General features: G+C 43.4%; 1 protein-coding gene and 1 long non-coding RNA gene across 3 annotated transcripts in view; both read right to left on the reverse strand.

Moving 5' to 3' along the window:
- Positions 1-15,645, reverse strand: part of LOC117137563 (matrix metalloproteinase-2) — a 72,189-nt gene that overhangs the window by 29,354 nt on the left and 27,190 nt on the right. The window lies entirely within an intron of this gene.
- LOC117137576 lies at positions 1,878-15,531 on the reverse strand. Its single transcript, XR_004459163.1, has 2 exons — positions 12,383-15,531; positions 1,878-2,410 (listed from the first exon to the last, which is right to left on the reverse strand). It is a non-coding gene; the product is annotated as an uncharacterized LOC117137576 (long non-coding RNA).

Genomic DNA, 15,645 nt, shown 5'->3' on the forward strand with positions numbered 1-15,645 from the left:
GCGAGCCTTTTTATTTACTTTTCGAGGGCGGAAAGTCGAACATCCAGGCTGCCAGCCAGCCCGCAGTTCCAATTTATTTTCAATGTTTCATATAATTGTAAAAAAAATAAGGAGAAGTACACGTAAATTGAACATTTTAGCGGGCTTTTAAGCAATGTTCAAGGTGGCGGTGGCACTCACCCCACCTGACAGAAACAACAACCTCGCTGCACTTAGAACTTCCGCACGATAAAATTAAATGACGGCTGCTGCCGCACATCCCAGTACTTCCCTGTTCCGAACAATCTATATCAAAGTGGGAACAACAAAATATACTTGATGGAAAAAATGGGACGGAATGGTAAGGAATGGTGCGAGTGGTTGGTTGGGTGGTTGAAATCACTTATGGGCGAATTTGTTGCCCTGAAATTATGTTACCGGTAACAAGGTGAAAGCGCAAAATGAAAAATCACTTAAACAATTTGATATTTGATTTGCCTGACTCTCAGCAACCCTGCTTAAAGATTTATAGAGTTTTTGCGCTCCGCAGTTCATAAATACGCGCATAAAAGTCGCTTGATTTTGGATTTTGCCACTCGCGTCCTCGGCGCTTTTCCTTTTGGCCTGCTCTGAATTATGGCCATAACAAATCTTCGGCCCAGTTACGGCCAACGTCACGTAGCAACAGCCATGAGTGCGAAAAGCGGGCGAAATGCGGCGGGCACGAGGATCGGGAACCTAGACTTTATTGATAAAGGCATAATTTATTTGAACAATCGACAAAACGCTTTTGTCAATAAAGCCAGATAAATATCTGGCATTGTAGCAGCTTTATGGTCGTTTTTTCGTCATTTCCCATTTTTTCCGCTCTTTGTTTTGCGGTTGCGTGACAATGGCCAAAGGAGTGGGAGCAGTGGCCAAGTGGGCCTGAGATAGGTCGGCCTGGCACTCGAAAGCGGTTTATGGCCGCTACAGTGAACTATAAATATAACGTACTCTGCATGCCAACTATCAGCTAGGATCGTGTGTGCTTATTAGTACAGCATTATGCAGAGATTTCTCTATTAGCGTGTGACAGTTGAGTTAAGTCCTTTGGCCATATTTTCAACAATTTGTATATGAATTGTAATTTTTAGCAGTGTCTTTAATCATGACTGTAATTTAATTTGAACAGTTTAAGTAGATATTAAAAATTTGCTTGCCATTTTCCGGTATTTATGCTAGGAGCCCACTTACAGCATTTCAGTTACACGCATTCATTACTTTTTTTATATCTGCCTCCCTGGTTGCATAATATTGTCAATGGTTAATTGAAATGTTGAGCCATTTATAAATAAAAGGTCAGTTTTAATGAACAAATTGGTTTAATTACTTTTGGGGAAAGTGCACTGCAAGTCAATGAATAAATAGCATTGCTTGTCTGCCTACGAGCGATGTGAAAAATACAGCTTTTCTGGCCATCGCATATAAAATGGTGACATTTATATACATACATACTATATATATATTATACCTATGGGGATATGTTTGTTTCTGCATATGTTAAACAAGAGGATTTATGCGAGCATAACAAAAACACAGAAAGCAGAGCAAAACACGTCGCACTATTTTGCAATTTTTTGCCTCGGCTTTAACGTGACGTGTCAGCCTGGGGGCGTCTGACTCGCCCCAAGGATCTCGAGTCCTCAGCCCCATCCTCGCAAGAACCCAACTCACTTGGCAGGCAAACATTATCGCCTACGTGAGCTGGGAGCCCAAGTGAAGCAGCCAGCTGGCGTCGCAGCTCGCCACGTGTGCGGCGGGCGGACAGTACGGAGTGTATGAAGAAAGTATCTGTATCTGTATCTGAACCCGGGGCCCTGGCTTTCGTCAATTTGTTAAGCATTCACACGTTGCACTGATAATTTTATTTGATTTTTATTTGATGCTACAAATTAGATGTTGATAACGCTGCCATGCTCCACTTAAATTATAATTCTATTTGGGTCCTTTTTCGGGCTGCCAGCCACCCTTATCTGTTGCCTTTTACTCCCTTTTACTGGCAGCTTCAAATGATTATTTTATCGCTGTTGGCAAACATTTGTAAGCATTTTAATTACATTAGAAAGCGAACACTTGAAACTTTGTCAACCGGCAAGCGGCAAGCGCAAAAACTTACCGCAGAAAGCACAAAAATAAACGCCAAGAAATTACAGCGAGTCGAGTCGAGTGGCAAAGACTAAAGACCAAGTGCAGCCGAAATGGAGCAAGACTGCAGCGGAAAACTGTCGCCTTGGCCATAACGACAGCATGTTGCAAGCCCCTCGCTCGCCGCGCGCTTTTCCGCTGCCAAATGGAAAGATGAGAGCCCGGCCGCGGCAGCGGAAAATGGCGCCCTTCTTTGCTATTCGACATTTGCCCACTTTATGTGCTCCCATCAATAGATACATACCTGCAATGAGACGGAAAGAGAGGAAATATTATTAATAAAGGCGTGCGACTACAAGTTTCATTCGAAGAAGTTAGCCCATTTACTTGGTTAATTGACATTGCCCTAAAAGATATTGGCCAAGAAATAGCCATGACCTGAGCGTTACGTAATTCGATGGAAAATATTATATAAGAAATCACGAGGACTAAAAAGACTGCTTATATCTATTGATATTTTATTAGTAATGATTTAGTTTCTTATAAGTTTGATAAACAGCTCTCAAGATGCATTCATCTTTCAAAGTGCATGGATTTATTTGTCTGTACTCCACTCTTTATGTTCATAAATGGCACGCTAGCCAACATATATGCTTTTACATTTAATGAAGTTATGTCTACAGTTTCATAAAATTTAGACAGTTCGTTTTGGATCGCAACAAAGTTAAATCGCAAAACCCGAAAAATGTAATTTGAAAACTTTTTGCCGGCGTTTTGTTTCTGGCCAACAACGCTGTGTCGGTCAGTGGCGTCCTTTTTGTCCGACGGCCCCTCCCCCTTTCCGATTTCCGCCCACGCTGATCAAACTGTGCGTGTTTCATCAGTCAGCACTTCTTGGCAGGGGGGTCTGTGTACATAGGCGTGCACGTGGAGGTGTGAGGAGGGGTCGACGGCGACACCGCGACAACAAACAAAATGCTCGCACATGAAAAACGCCCCCTTTGCTGGCTAAATGGTCAGACAACCACGCCCAGGGGCTGGTTGGGTTAACTGCTGTTATCCTGCTGCCCCAGGACTCCCGGTCGGCATGTTTGCGTGTCCAACTTTTTACACACAGACCACCTCCGCGCATATTGATCCGGACAAGCTCAATCTGCGTCAATCTAATTCAATACGATTTCCGGGGAAAAAGCAAAGTGTAGATCTTATTACATATGAATAATTACGATTCAATTGCCCTAGCTGATGCCTCAATATTAATGGTATTACGAGGGGTAATAATTAATAACTTTCGGTTCAATTTGGTGGGTCATTAAGAACAAATGCCTACGAAAAACAATACATGGCTGCAAGGTAACTTTGACAAAATGAGATTTAAGTAAAAGTGTTAATAGTTAATAGTTAAAGCATAGACTTGCGTCATCACAAGTATCGAAAAACTCTATATCTTTGGACCTCAATCTTTTGTTTTATGCTTATTGCAAATGCATATCAAGAGTAAATTGCGACAGTTTGTATCTTTTTGTGCGGAAGAAATCCCAGCCATTTATAAATTTATGCAGACTAAACACGATTCCCAGAGGATGACGCTCTCCCCGGGCAATTTCCCCAGCCAAATAGCCAAGTCGGGAGTCAAGTGCAATTATAATAACTAACTGCAGACGGTCGAGATCTAAAGCTCAATGAATGCGAATGCAGAGCCAGAAACACAGATGCATATACAGATACAGATACAAAGATGGAGCTGCAGATGGAGATGTGCGACCGAAACTTGTGTGCAATTGTGTTGTCTTAATTGCTGGCTCGGACTGACATGGACTGCGACAAAAGCGGGCCAACAATCCGCAATCCAGATTCTAGACAAATGGAACAGGAAATAATGGGTGGCGAGAAATGGAGAAATGGGAGCTGAACCGAATGGTACGAAACGAAAACCAAATCTAACGCTGCATCTGAAGTTGGGCAGGCGAACTGGCTGGCTGGCTGGCTGGCTCTGGATGGCTTGCGAAAATAAAATTAATTTAAAAGTTTTAAACAAGTTTTCCATTATATGGCAGCACGTCGGGATCGGGATCCGGATCGGGAAAGGCAACTTTGCCTGCGCCGAGTAGTTAGAAACATTAAAAGTTATGCCACGCCGTTGTTTCTCCTGCCGCTGTTCACATTTCTGATTTCTGAGCATGATTTTTCGGATTTCGTCGCCGTGCTCTTAGCGATTCCTCAACTGCCTTTGGCATTTTGGCCATTTAATTATGTTTATTGAATTTTAAATGTCCCAAAAAGGGGGTTGCTTCGCTCGCTTTCAGCGCAGCAAGAAACGCCGGAAATCGCCGACGCATTTCACCTGTTTTAAAGCCATGTGCTGCTTCCGCTTTTCTTTCGCTATGTGCGTAATAAATAAATTATCAGGTGTATGCCCGCTGTCCTCTAATTAAATTGCAGCCGTTATGGGCGGACTAATGGACGAAGAGCTCTCTAAAACATTGTTGCGCAATAAACCAAACCAAAATATGTTGACATAAAAGCCCATTGAGAGTGACGCAAAAAAATGCAAACAGCAATAAGCCAATAGCAAATCCATTTACAAATACACGCCAACTAACTTAATGAATATTCGCTAATAAAACAAATTTATGACCAAAATAAAGTGAACAAAATGCGCGCTATCATTTGAGTATTTAAAAGTTATTGGTGGTCAATATGAATATAAATGACGCTGGAGATTAAATGGTTTTGTGAAAAGCAATCGAAGAACTGCGACAAATTCAACTAATTACGGGGGATCGTAATCGATTCGATTGATAAAACCATTTACTAATTCTGATAAGGTTATACCTTCTTAGAAATCAAATGCAGCGATTCTATCTATCGCTTACACTTTTTTCAATGATTTAACAGATTTTTTGAAAAATCTGAAACGGGATTAAATGTGAAACGGGATTAAAACACGTTCTAAAACTTCCCTTGGAAATCCCTTAGTTTAACCCAAGCGAGAAAGGAGTGCTGGTAATATTCTTGAATCCATTTGTTCGAGGATTTGAGACTCGACATTATTGTTTTGTTTTACAACGATGGTGGTAACAATTTCGCCTCATCCGACAAGATTGTTAAGCCGCCAGCAGAATGCCGTCACTTAACTTCATTACGGCTGATGCCCAAGTCCATGAAAAGCCGGTGGGGTGGGAGATGGGTGGTCTGGGTAAATGGGTAAAAGGAAAATGGGTAATGCTAGGAAAAGCGGGCGAGGAAAAGGCTAAGCATTATGGCGTGCGTAATGCCAAAGTAGAAATGAGCGCACGTTAGCGCAAAACGTGCTAAAATTTAATGTTTCAGGTTCCGTTCGAATAATGTAAGCGAGCGCAAAATGAATGATAAACGAGCACACGTCAAATTCTTCGCCAACCCGAAGACGCCAGCGTTGGGTTAAGGGCAAGGACTAAAGACTGAGGACTAAGGACGCAGGACCTCGAACCGAGAAGCCGTCTCAGCTGCCAGGGCAGCCCCGCCACTGGTTATATAAATGGAGCATGAAAAAGCCAAAATAACAAAACGAAGAAGTGAGTTGCACGTTTACTGTGGGATGTGGCATCCCCCAGTTCCTTTTTTTTTTGTTTACTTTTTTTTTATTTTTGCCCCTCATTTTATCCCCTGTCTGTGGGCATTGTTTGCGTTCGGTAAACATTTGCAGCGTTTTTAGCCATCCGCCGTGTTTTTCTTGCTAAATTAGAATTATTGAAATTTCGTTTAAGCCATAGCTTCAGTTTGGATTGACATCAGAGTCAGCTGTTTTAATGGGGCTTACGCTTGAATAATAAATTGAAGCAAACGCTGCCTTGAACCATTAAATACTCGTATATACGTACGTATGTATATACATTTGGCCAAAAAGGTGCGAAAAAGGCTTCCTCGACCAGCTGGCTGGAATAAGCCGAACGGAATGTACGGTGGCTTGATTATTCCCCGCATATGCCAGTCTCAGCCAGGAATTTGAAAACGGAATCGCGCCTAGGTTTGTCGTCCTTCTGGCCAGGATTTTTGGCTCTTTTTTGGTCCTGCATTGTTTGCTGCCTGCATATTTGACTGTTGACAGCTGTCTGGCCGAGGCTCATGACTCGGAGCGGGTTCTCCCCGGCCCTCAAAATGATGGTAAAAACTTTTTGGCATGTCTACGCTTTTTTGCACGAGGCAGCATCGCGACTTTTGCCTTTCGCAACGCATATGTTTGCATAAAATCCAACTGTGGTATCAGCAAAAGCGTCAAAACGAAAGATAAATTTCGCACACGCGCGGAAATCACTGAATAAGAAAGTTGCAATCAAAAATGGGATTTCATAAAGAGATACATGTGGTGGCAAAATGGATGCACAAATTCGAGAGTTTTTGGAAAGTTTGTTGATTAAACACAAATATTAATTAAGTGTTTGGTAAAAGTACAAATTACTCTTGCACCATATACATTCAGACGAAGTTTCAATTGCCCTTTAAATCACGTAGCTTTAAGTATTAATTACCAAATATAATTGTAGTCCCGTGACATCGACAAATTAATTGATATAAAGCACTGGCACATGCCGTCCGATAAATCAACATTGTTAATAGCCAATTTTAATAGTTTTGGAACGTCATAAATATAACTCGAACAATTTTCGTTATGTATCGCATTAATGTACGTACTTGCAACTATGCCGAGATGATTTATAACGTCGGTGGCCGATAGTCCACCATAATAAAGTTCATCATTCACGTATTCGTATGTATATGCGAATGTAATCGATCAATTAAGGCTGGTGTTTCATTTCATTAAGCCCAGCACTGCGGCGCTATAAACAATTAAGCCACCACCAGCAGCCAATCAACGGTTAACTCTTGTTTTAACCAAACCGAACCGAACCCAATCCAAACCCAACCAAACCGAGCCGAACAGAATCGTCAGGTTGGCCAGACATCGGTCATCCCATCAGCAGGCCCATGGCAATGAAGACAAAACATTGCTGCTATCATCTCTGCCCAGTCGGCAGACTGACCGCCCCCTGCCCCCTGCCCCATTCAAATCCCCATTCCTCGGGGGGGGATAATTTTTCATTTTCATCCCGACACCTTTTTCAATTTCAGCAATACAAATGTTTGAATTTGTGCCGCTTGACTGACTTGACTGGCGACCCAAAAGTCTGGCTCTGGGATCAAAACTCATGCTCGTCCTCCACCTCGTCCTCCTGTTTCTAGCATCCACCGCCTCCCCCCCGAGCTGAATGCAATAAAATTTCAATATGCAGCTGGTAAAAGTCATTTGGGCATCGGACCAGGTGGGTCAGGGTTCAGATTTTTGTTGCACTGAGCAAGCTGAGATAGATTTAAAAAATGTTCTATACTTTTAAACTTACGCTTGAACTATGAAATCTTAAGAACTTTAGGATTAATGGATTAATATAAAAAGATTATGTTATATAGTTCTAGTAATTGAACACTTCATTATCATTACTTAATCCAGAATAGATTGAAAAGTTTTTCTCCGAGTGCGCACCTGTTTTTTGGAACTCATTTGTTGTTGGTCGAGAGTGTGACATCCAATGAAAGTGCAAAGTGGGATGGAGAGGGTGCAGAGTGAGGCGGACTCGAGTCGAGTGCAGCCTGGAGCGTTGGCTTAGCAATCAATATGGAGCAGCCACTTGTTTGGCTTTCTTAGCCCGGCCAAGACTTCAGGCAAAGTAGCTTCGCATCGATCAGCTTTCTGGATCCGGAGGTGCAGAGCCCTCAAGTGACCCCGTCCCCCGGGTGCGAGGTCACTCTTTCCATATCTCGTTTGTGTTTTTTGAGACTAGACTGGCTTTCCTTTTTTTTATATTTTTTTTTCGGAGGAGAGCGAAAGAAAAGCAATATTGCAGTTTTTGGCTCAAGTTGCCGCTTCCTCTTGCTATTTATAACTTTTCCCTTGCGCGTTCAGAAATATCAATTGAACACGTTTCCACACACACAATACAGGACGAATTCCGCCTCAAGTTGTCGAGCTTAGAGTGCACTTGAGTTGAAAGTATGGCAGATAGAGGAGATACGGGGACTGAAACGCCGTTGACAGCGGAAGTTTTTTGTTTCTCCGATTTTTTCCAACTCAGCTCCTGCTGGTCCCCCATTTCGTATTTAGTTACAACGCCCGGTCATGCCTTTGTTACAGTTTGCCTAATTGCAACGTTTTGTAACATAATTGCGGCACTGCTGTATCCGCCAGATACGTTCTGTTCCCGCTCCTGCAGTTGCTGCTCCTGCTGCTGCAGCATCCTTTTGTCCGCCTCAAGTGGCATTTTAACCATCCCTTCTCCGGCGATTGCAGATTGCGCACATTTTCAGTTCGGTTCGAAATTCGAATCCAACAATGGCCCATTGATTGGCCGGCGAACACGTACGACAGGTTCATTAAAAACGCGCTGCCTGCAAGTAGGCAGTGCGAAACACTTTCGAGGCTTACAAATCATAATTAGCGCTGCGGACCCTGCATAATTAACGCTATCAGCGAGCAAACACATTATAATGTACGATTATTATCAATGGGGGCGTTTGGTTTTTGGGCCACTTCCCCATCCGCACGGGGTGGCAAAAGCCCACTTAGTATGCCAGACAGGCAGACGCAGTCTCCGGCCTTAGGCAGCTGCCAATAAAAATACAGCCCATGCACACCACCCCCACATCCTTGGGCTCTCAGCGAGGAGTGCGATGTGCTCGCTCGCTTGTTTGCCGTTTTTTGGTTAGGTTGGCATATGCAAATGACTTTGGCGCCTGGTGCGTCATTATGCGTGTCTGCCGCCCCCGCCCACTCCGCACCGAGCACTGGATCCTTCAGCCACTGATGGTGCACTGCACAAAAAGTTGCATAACTCAATTACGGGAACTGGGGTAGTGCTCTTCGGACTGAAAACAGCACATTCAGTAAAGCCTGTCTGTCAAATCAAGTTTTCTTCACTTCGAAAAGTTGTAGTATAATTAAGACTGTACTTTCAGGAATTTCTAATATAATCTAACTTTGTACTTTCGAGTAAGCCACAATGAATTGATTTTCTCTCACTGCATGTGACTGTGGCCAAATGAAGGTAATGGCGTCAAATTCAAATCGCGTCTCATATGTTTTACTTTTGTGCGCTAATTTTATGATCATTTTGGCACGGCAACCGGGGCAGGACGTGTGGCTCTGTCAACCCGGGAACATCTTCCTTCCCCAACCGAACCCCAACCATTTAGCATGTCACGTGTAATTTGCAGCGACCTTTTCCACCCACGCACCAGGCACCACCACCCACACCCAAGGACCTCCCACCGCCCACCGCCCACCGCCCCCAATGCCAATGTGCTAACGACCAATTTGGGCCCTAAAATATCTTGCCCCGAGCCATTGTTGTTTTTTATGCTGCCGTATCACTGTATTGTGAATATTAAATTAAATGTATTTTAAAGTGAGTTCAGGTTTCTCGTGCTGAATAAAAATCTCGTGTACTTGATGAAGGAATTCCGTGCTGGTCATTTTAATTTGTACATATTTGATATTCTTGCCGCAACGCCAGGAATTTTGTTCATTTTTCAACGGCAGAAACAAAAACCCATAATGATCGATCATAGATACCGCAAGAATCATAAGCGCAATTGCAAAACCATCCAAGTTGTTGGTTGGTAAAGTGGTTGGCATTTTTCGCATCCAATCAATTTCGGACTGCCAATGAAGCTATGATGCGAATCTCCTGGGCAGCTGGCCAAGTTCATTGTGCAAAATCTACTTTGTTGCACAACATTGGAGCCTAGTGAAGTTGGCTTCATTAGTTATGTAAAATTCCGTGTGTTGGCGAAAAAATTAATTATTGAGTTCGCATGCCAAGAGAACGCGGCCTTTCGCATGTGGTTTGCTTTAAATAGCGCGACAGTTTCTCGAAACAAAAGCCAGGCAGGCACTCGAGGTCCTGGAACTTAGACAGGGCCGAAAACACTCGACAAAAACGCTACAATTGCTGACTAAAAGATGAAATTCTACATTTTTAATGCGCCTCACCTGACACGCCAGTCGCCTGTGTCAAGTCGGGCCAGCCACTTCAGCAGGACGACACATATAAGGACGACGAGTGTTCAAATATATATATATATGTGTGTGTATATATATATGTAAAATATGTATATGCATGCGCAAAACAATGCAGAAAGGATTCCGTTGATGAGGTGGGTTTTCCGAGGTGGGAAGGAGACCGAGAAGGACTCTGCGCGGCTTGTTAATTTCAAGTGGCATGTTAACTTTCTGACATTAAGTTGGCATTTCATGTCAACTATGCAGCCGTTGTTGAGTGCCACCCCGAATCCCCAAATCCCCCACTCCTGCGCCGTATCCTTGCCACTCAACCTATCTCTTTGGCCGTGTGTGTTACATGCGGAAAACGGTGTTTAGCAAAATGCCATCATTATGTTAATTATAAATGCAACCGACTACGGCTTGGCCCAAAAGAAGGGGTGTGGCCGGAGGGCGGGACAAAGAGCCAGTGCATGCGCCTCTGCGGCAGTTACACTTCCGTTTCCGGCGCCAAAGCGGAAGTGCTAAAACGTTGCGTTTTTGCCAACTCCGCCCTTTCCTTAATAGCCAGGCATTATCTTTTATTCTGCAGATGTGTGCAATTATCGGGTAGTGATATTAGCACTTGGCTGCCAGTAAACTACTTATGTACATGGTGTATTGCTGCAAGATACAACTTCTACGGTCTTTCCCTCGATTTGCGTATGAGCCTCGCATTGAAGTTCGGCCACATGACGTGACACTTTCAGTTGATCTCAATTAAGTCCGCGCATAAACAACCTCGATGACTCGCATCGCTCCCTCTGCTCTAACAGTCTACCTCTCCCTGTCGCTCTAGATTTTCTCGTGGTCGTGATGCAAATTGTATTTGATTGCTGTCAGCGAGAAAATATTCAATTTGTTTTCGGTCCTGCTTCTATTTTTATATCGAACTATTACAACATGGCATTTTTAATTTAAGCTTTAACGAAACAATGCAAAACGCTCGCAAAATTGCATATTCTGCATACTTTTTTTCAGTGCATGTCTCGCAGAATATTTAGATGAGATTGCAAGAATCCTATGAATCTATGATAACGTCTTTCCCAAATTTATGTTACTTTTTCGTGATCAACCAACAACAGCGCAGAAATCACTAAATCAAAATAGTTAAAAAATGAGCAGACACATAAATTCTCTCCGTTTGATTTATCCAACTTAACCAAAACAAATTCAGTTGATAAATGAGCTAATTATGTTGTCATTGCCCCGGCGAGAAGAAGATGGCTATTGCGATGGGAGGAAAATGCTCACCACTTCGCCGAACGCAAATTTACTGAAAACAAGGGAAACTTTTGTGGCCCAGCGGGAAACGAAGACGCTGCAAATTATGTATACTTTCATCATCCGATGGAAAACCTAAGTTGGCGTCCATAAGCGCCCATCCTGGCCCAAACTCATCATCCAGTCCGATTCCATTCCACTAGAGGCAGCTGCTTAACCGCACTAACTTTTTGGCATATCTCTCATAATCTGTGTCTGTCAACGCCTCGGACTCCACTTCCTCCACTTCCACTTTCCCCTCGTGCTGCCGCCATTGCCCTTGGTCGCACCCATTATCCTTCTCGGACTATCCAAGCGAAATCTCATTAAAAACGTCCTTGCAGCCATGGGCATAAATCTGAAAATTAAAGCTCACAAATCGGCGGGAATTCAAGGAGAAAAGCGAATCCCGATTCGTGAAAAACTTCACCCCAGGGGCAGTTGTGCGGCTATAAGGTGGCGATTCCTTGAATTTATGGCCCTCCGCCATGTCCAGGACCCAGGCACTGTTCTCTCACCCGGTGCCGGCATAAAAACCCATTTAAAAAGCAATTATTTTGCGTTGATTCAATATGGCGGTGTTTGATGGATGCCAGGCGAGCAGCATCATCAGTGGCAGAACGGCAGCCCCAGATTCCGCGGCATCCAGCTGGTTGGTCAGGTAAAAAATGCCAACTGCCCTCCACTCATTTTTCTGCGGTTGCCCAGAGACTGTTACATTCAGGAAAATGTGTTGCAAAATCAAGAGCATACCGCACACAGAACCGAAGTGACACATTTAATAAAGCTTCTTAAAAACGGGGAACATAAGACTAGTACTTGTACCATCTTAACTGCGTTTAAAATAACTTGCTTTTATCAGTTATGAACAGAATTTTCGTTTTGAGTTATAAGCTCTCAAATGCAACAAATTAAGTGTTGAAAATAGTAAGTACGTACATAAAATACAAACTCAGCGTCCTTTTACCAAAGGAAATGTATTTCACCACGTTTCTTGGACATGAGTTTTGAAATTTTATGGCTGCCGTTCGGAGCGCACCCACTGTACCATAGTTGCCACTGCAGTTGGCTCAGCTCAGTTTTCCTCTTTATGACGGGGCCAGCTGCAGGATGCTTCGAGTCCTGCCACTGGAGCCCCCTGCAGCCTCAGCAGAAATCTGCATCTGTCTGTGTCAGAGTCGCTGATTCGGGGAGTAAGTGCGGGTGGGGGAGTGGGCATGGGTGTGCTCTATCAACACTTTGCGCCTTAGTGCATGCAATGCATAAAACAGTGTGTCCTAGCTGCGTGTCCTGGCTCAGCTATTGGGCCCTGAATCTTTGGTGGTCTTGCAACCGGAGTCCAGAGTCCGGAGCCCCAAGTATGGAGCCCGGAGAACGGAGTCCGTGCCTATCTGGAAATTGTGCTGACAGGCAACAGGCAACATGTTGGCCAGCCGCCAACTCGGTCAACAGTTCGATGACGTATGCAGACTGCAGCCGAAAGTGTCCTGCAGTGCGCCCTGTCCGCATCCTGTCCGCATCCTGCTGCTCGGCCAAGGAAAAACTACGTGCGCAACATAAAAATAGAAATAACCGAGAAAAATTGTCGCATATGAGCGAGCAGGAATTTTTGACCGCACATCAAAATTTAAATTAAACAGCATGCCGGATTAAAGGTTTAACTGCTAAATAAATGAAAATATTCGGACAGTTTGTTCAGAATTTTCATAAGCTGCGCCTTGTCATTCAACTAATTGGGGCTTAGTTATTAATTGGGAACAGTCAAAGTTAATAATTTAATTACACAAAGCCTTTAATGCGCTAAACGTCTTAAGATAATTGCTACATCGCTGTCATTTTCTTTCACAATTAACGCCACATTACTTGGGCCGGTCCTTCCCAAAACCAGAATCCCCTTAACTTTCCCTTGCTATATATATCATTCTGGCAATTTGTGTTTTCCCCAACTTGTTCACTGTCGATAACAATGGATCATCTCGAACCTGAAGCCATAATCTTTACAGCACTTCCCCGCCCCATAATCCTTCATTAGGAGCCTGTGCTTTACACTCCAGTTCACACAGCATCCTTCCAACCCATTTGTAGGCCGAACATATTTCAATTTCCTTCGGCTACTGCCTCCTGCCGCATCCTGCCAATTTATTGGGCCCTCATTGTTTTTCTGCCGCCTGCGACAACCCTAAAATGTCTGAAAACATTTAGGCCGCATTTCATTTCATTACGTTTTTATCTTTTTTCGGCTCTAATTTCATTTTGTGCATATTTTGGTCCTGGTCCTGGTCGCTATCCTTCCTTTTAGGGGCTTAATTAATTCCCCCAAAAATATTTATAACTTTGGGACCAATACGGCTGCTGCTGCTGCTGCTGACTACTGAAACATATTTTAATTTATATTTCTTGGAGTGTGTGCGGCTTGTCAATGGCTGGGAATCTAAGAAATTTATGCATGACTGCAACAGGGTCAAGTTGCAAAGCCCTCAGCCTTTAATGCCACCCAGCTGCCGGGAAAGTCGGGAAAGCTGGGAAAACAAAACTGACTCGAACTGAAGCTGAAACTGAAGGAACTTTTAGTCCTATTCCAGGGGTTGCGGATGGATCCAACTCCCCAGATAAGCAGATTTATGAGCTAAACACCGAAACTCAAATAACTGGAGACACAATTCGGTTTTTCGGTTTTCGTATTGGATCCGGGTTCTCCAGCATCGAGGATTGGGGGTCATGGAAGAGCGCCCGGAAGCGTGAAAGCCAGATAAAAGCACACACACCCAGAAATATGCGAGCGGAAGATTTATGAGCGGGCAGGACAGGACAGCACAGAGCAGGACAGGACACACAAGGATGTGAGTGGCGTGGCCCGATGATGGGCAGCAGAATGTCACAGGAAGTGCGAAGCGGGCAACTATTGACATGTCCTTTCCCCCGGAACAAAAAAAAAAAAAAAAAAGAAAAAACCGCCCTTCCATGTCCACTACATTATACTGGGTAACGCCAGACGTGCGTATAACTTTACAGTTGTGGTCAGGATCGGAGGACGGGGCTGAGGAGCCGAAGGAGCTGCACAGACATTCTCATTCCCAGCTAGGTAGGTAGGTGTCAATTTCGTTTTCATTAAGTTGCTTCTGCTTGACTTGCTCCTGACCAGGGGTTCTCTTAATTTGCGTCACTTTGCTTGGACGGCGGGTCTCAAATTTCAAAAAAAAAAGTAAAAAAAAAAACAGCAAGAAAATCAACCAGCAACTAAAAATGAGGGAACAACTGCAAAACGGCTGCTCTTTTGTAAAAGAAGAAGCGGGAGCAAAATCGGCAGAAGCCCTACTTACGTTTCGTCTTCATTTTGCATTAATTAATACTTATTACAAAAAAATATACGTATACAAAGTAGAGCCAGAAAAGGTAAAAGGGAGCAAAAGGGCAGCGAGATTCCTTGGTCTTCATTTTTGGGTTTTGGGTCCGATGCCCGAGTTTTGGGGCTTTGGGGCTAGGTAAAATTTTAATCACTTCCTTTGGCGGCTACATTTTGGTTTCAGTTTGTTGCTGTTGCTTAAGTTGGTTGAGTCCCTCGTTTTGTTATTTTTTTTTTGGGTTCCTGGGGCTGGGAGGTGGTAATTTGAGTCTGTTAACATTTTTCTGGCCAGGATGGGAATTTTCTTTGTGGCTGCGCCTAACCTAGCTAGGGACTTAATTAAAACTAATTCCATTTAAATATAATATGGAACATTTTGCGCCAGCGACAAACGATTTTCACTTCCTTTCTCTTTAATTGAATTTTTAGGCAGTCTGTGTCTTTCACGCAAATCTACAAAAGATTCCAAGTCTCGGGGCGAATGGCCAAAAGGCAGGGGAGGGTTGACTTTTTGGCTTAAAATCTTTTGGTTTTGTTTGTGGCGAGTTGGCATAAACAAAGCCAGAGGTTTAAAAAGAGCGGGGGACGTGAAAGCTAAGTTTGCTAGCTAATTTGGCACATTCCTAGGATACTTTATATTTTGTGAGTGATTTACATATATTATCAGCCTTTTTATTATAATGCAGTGGCATTAATAGATCTCATTTGAATGATAAGCTAGAAACTTGCATTAATTTTAAATATTTCAAATTATTGCATATATATCGCAACTTTTTATTAATTGCAAAGATAAAATCTGGGTGATTGATACATGAACCATGTTTCCATGAATTAGATATTTGGACTAGATAAAAAGCGG

This window comes from Drosophila mauritiana, chromosome 2R, assembly GCF_004382145.1.
Source record: "Drosophila mauritiana strain mau12 chromosome 2R, ASM438214v1, whole genome shotgun sequence".
Lineage (NCBI taxonomy): Eukaryota > Metazoa > Arthropoda > Insecta > Diptera > Drosophilidae > Drosophila > Drosophila mauritiana.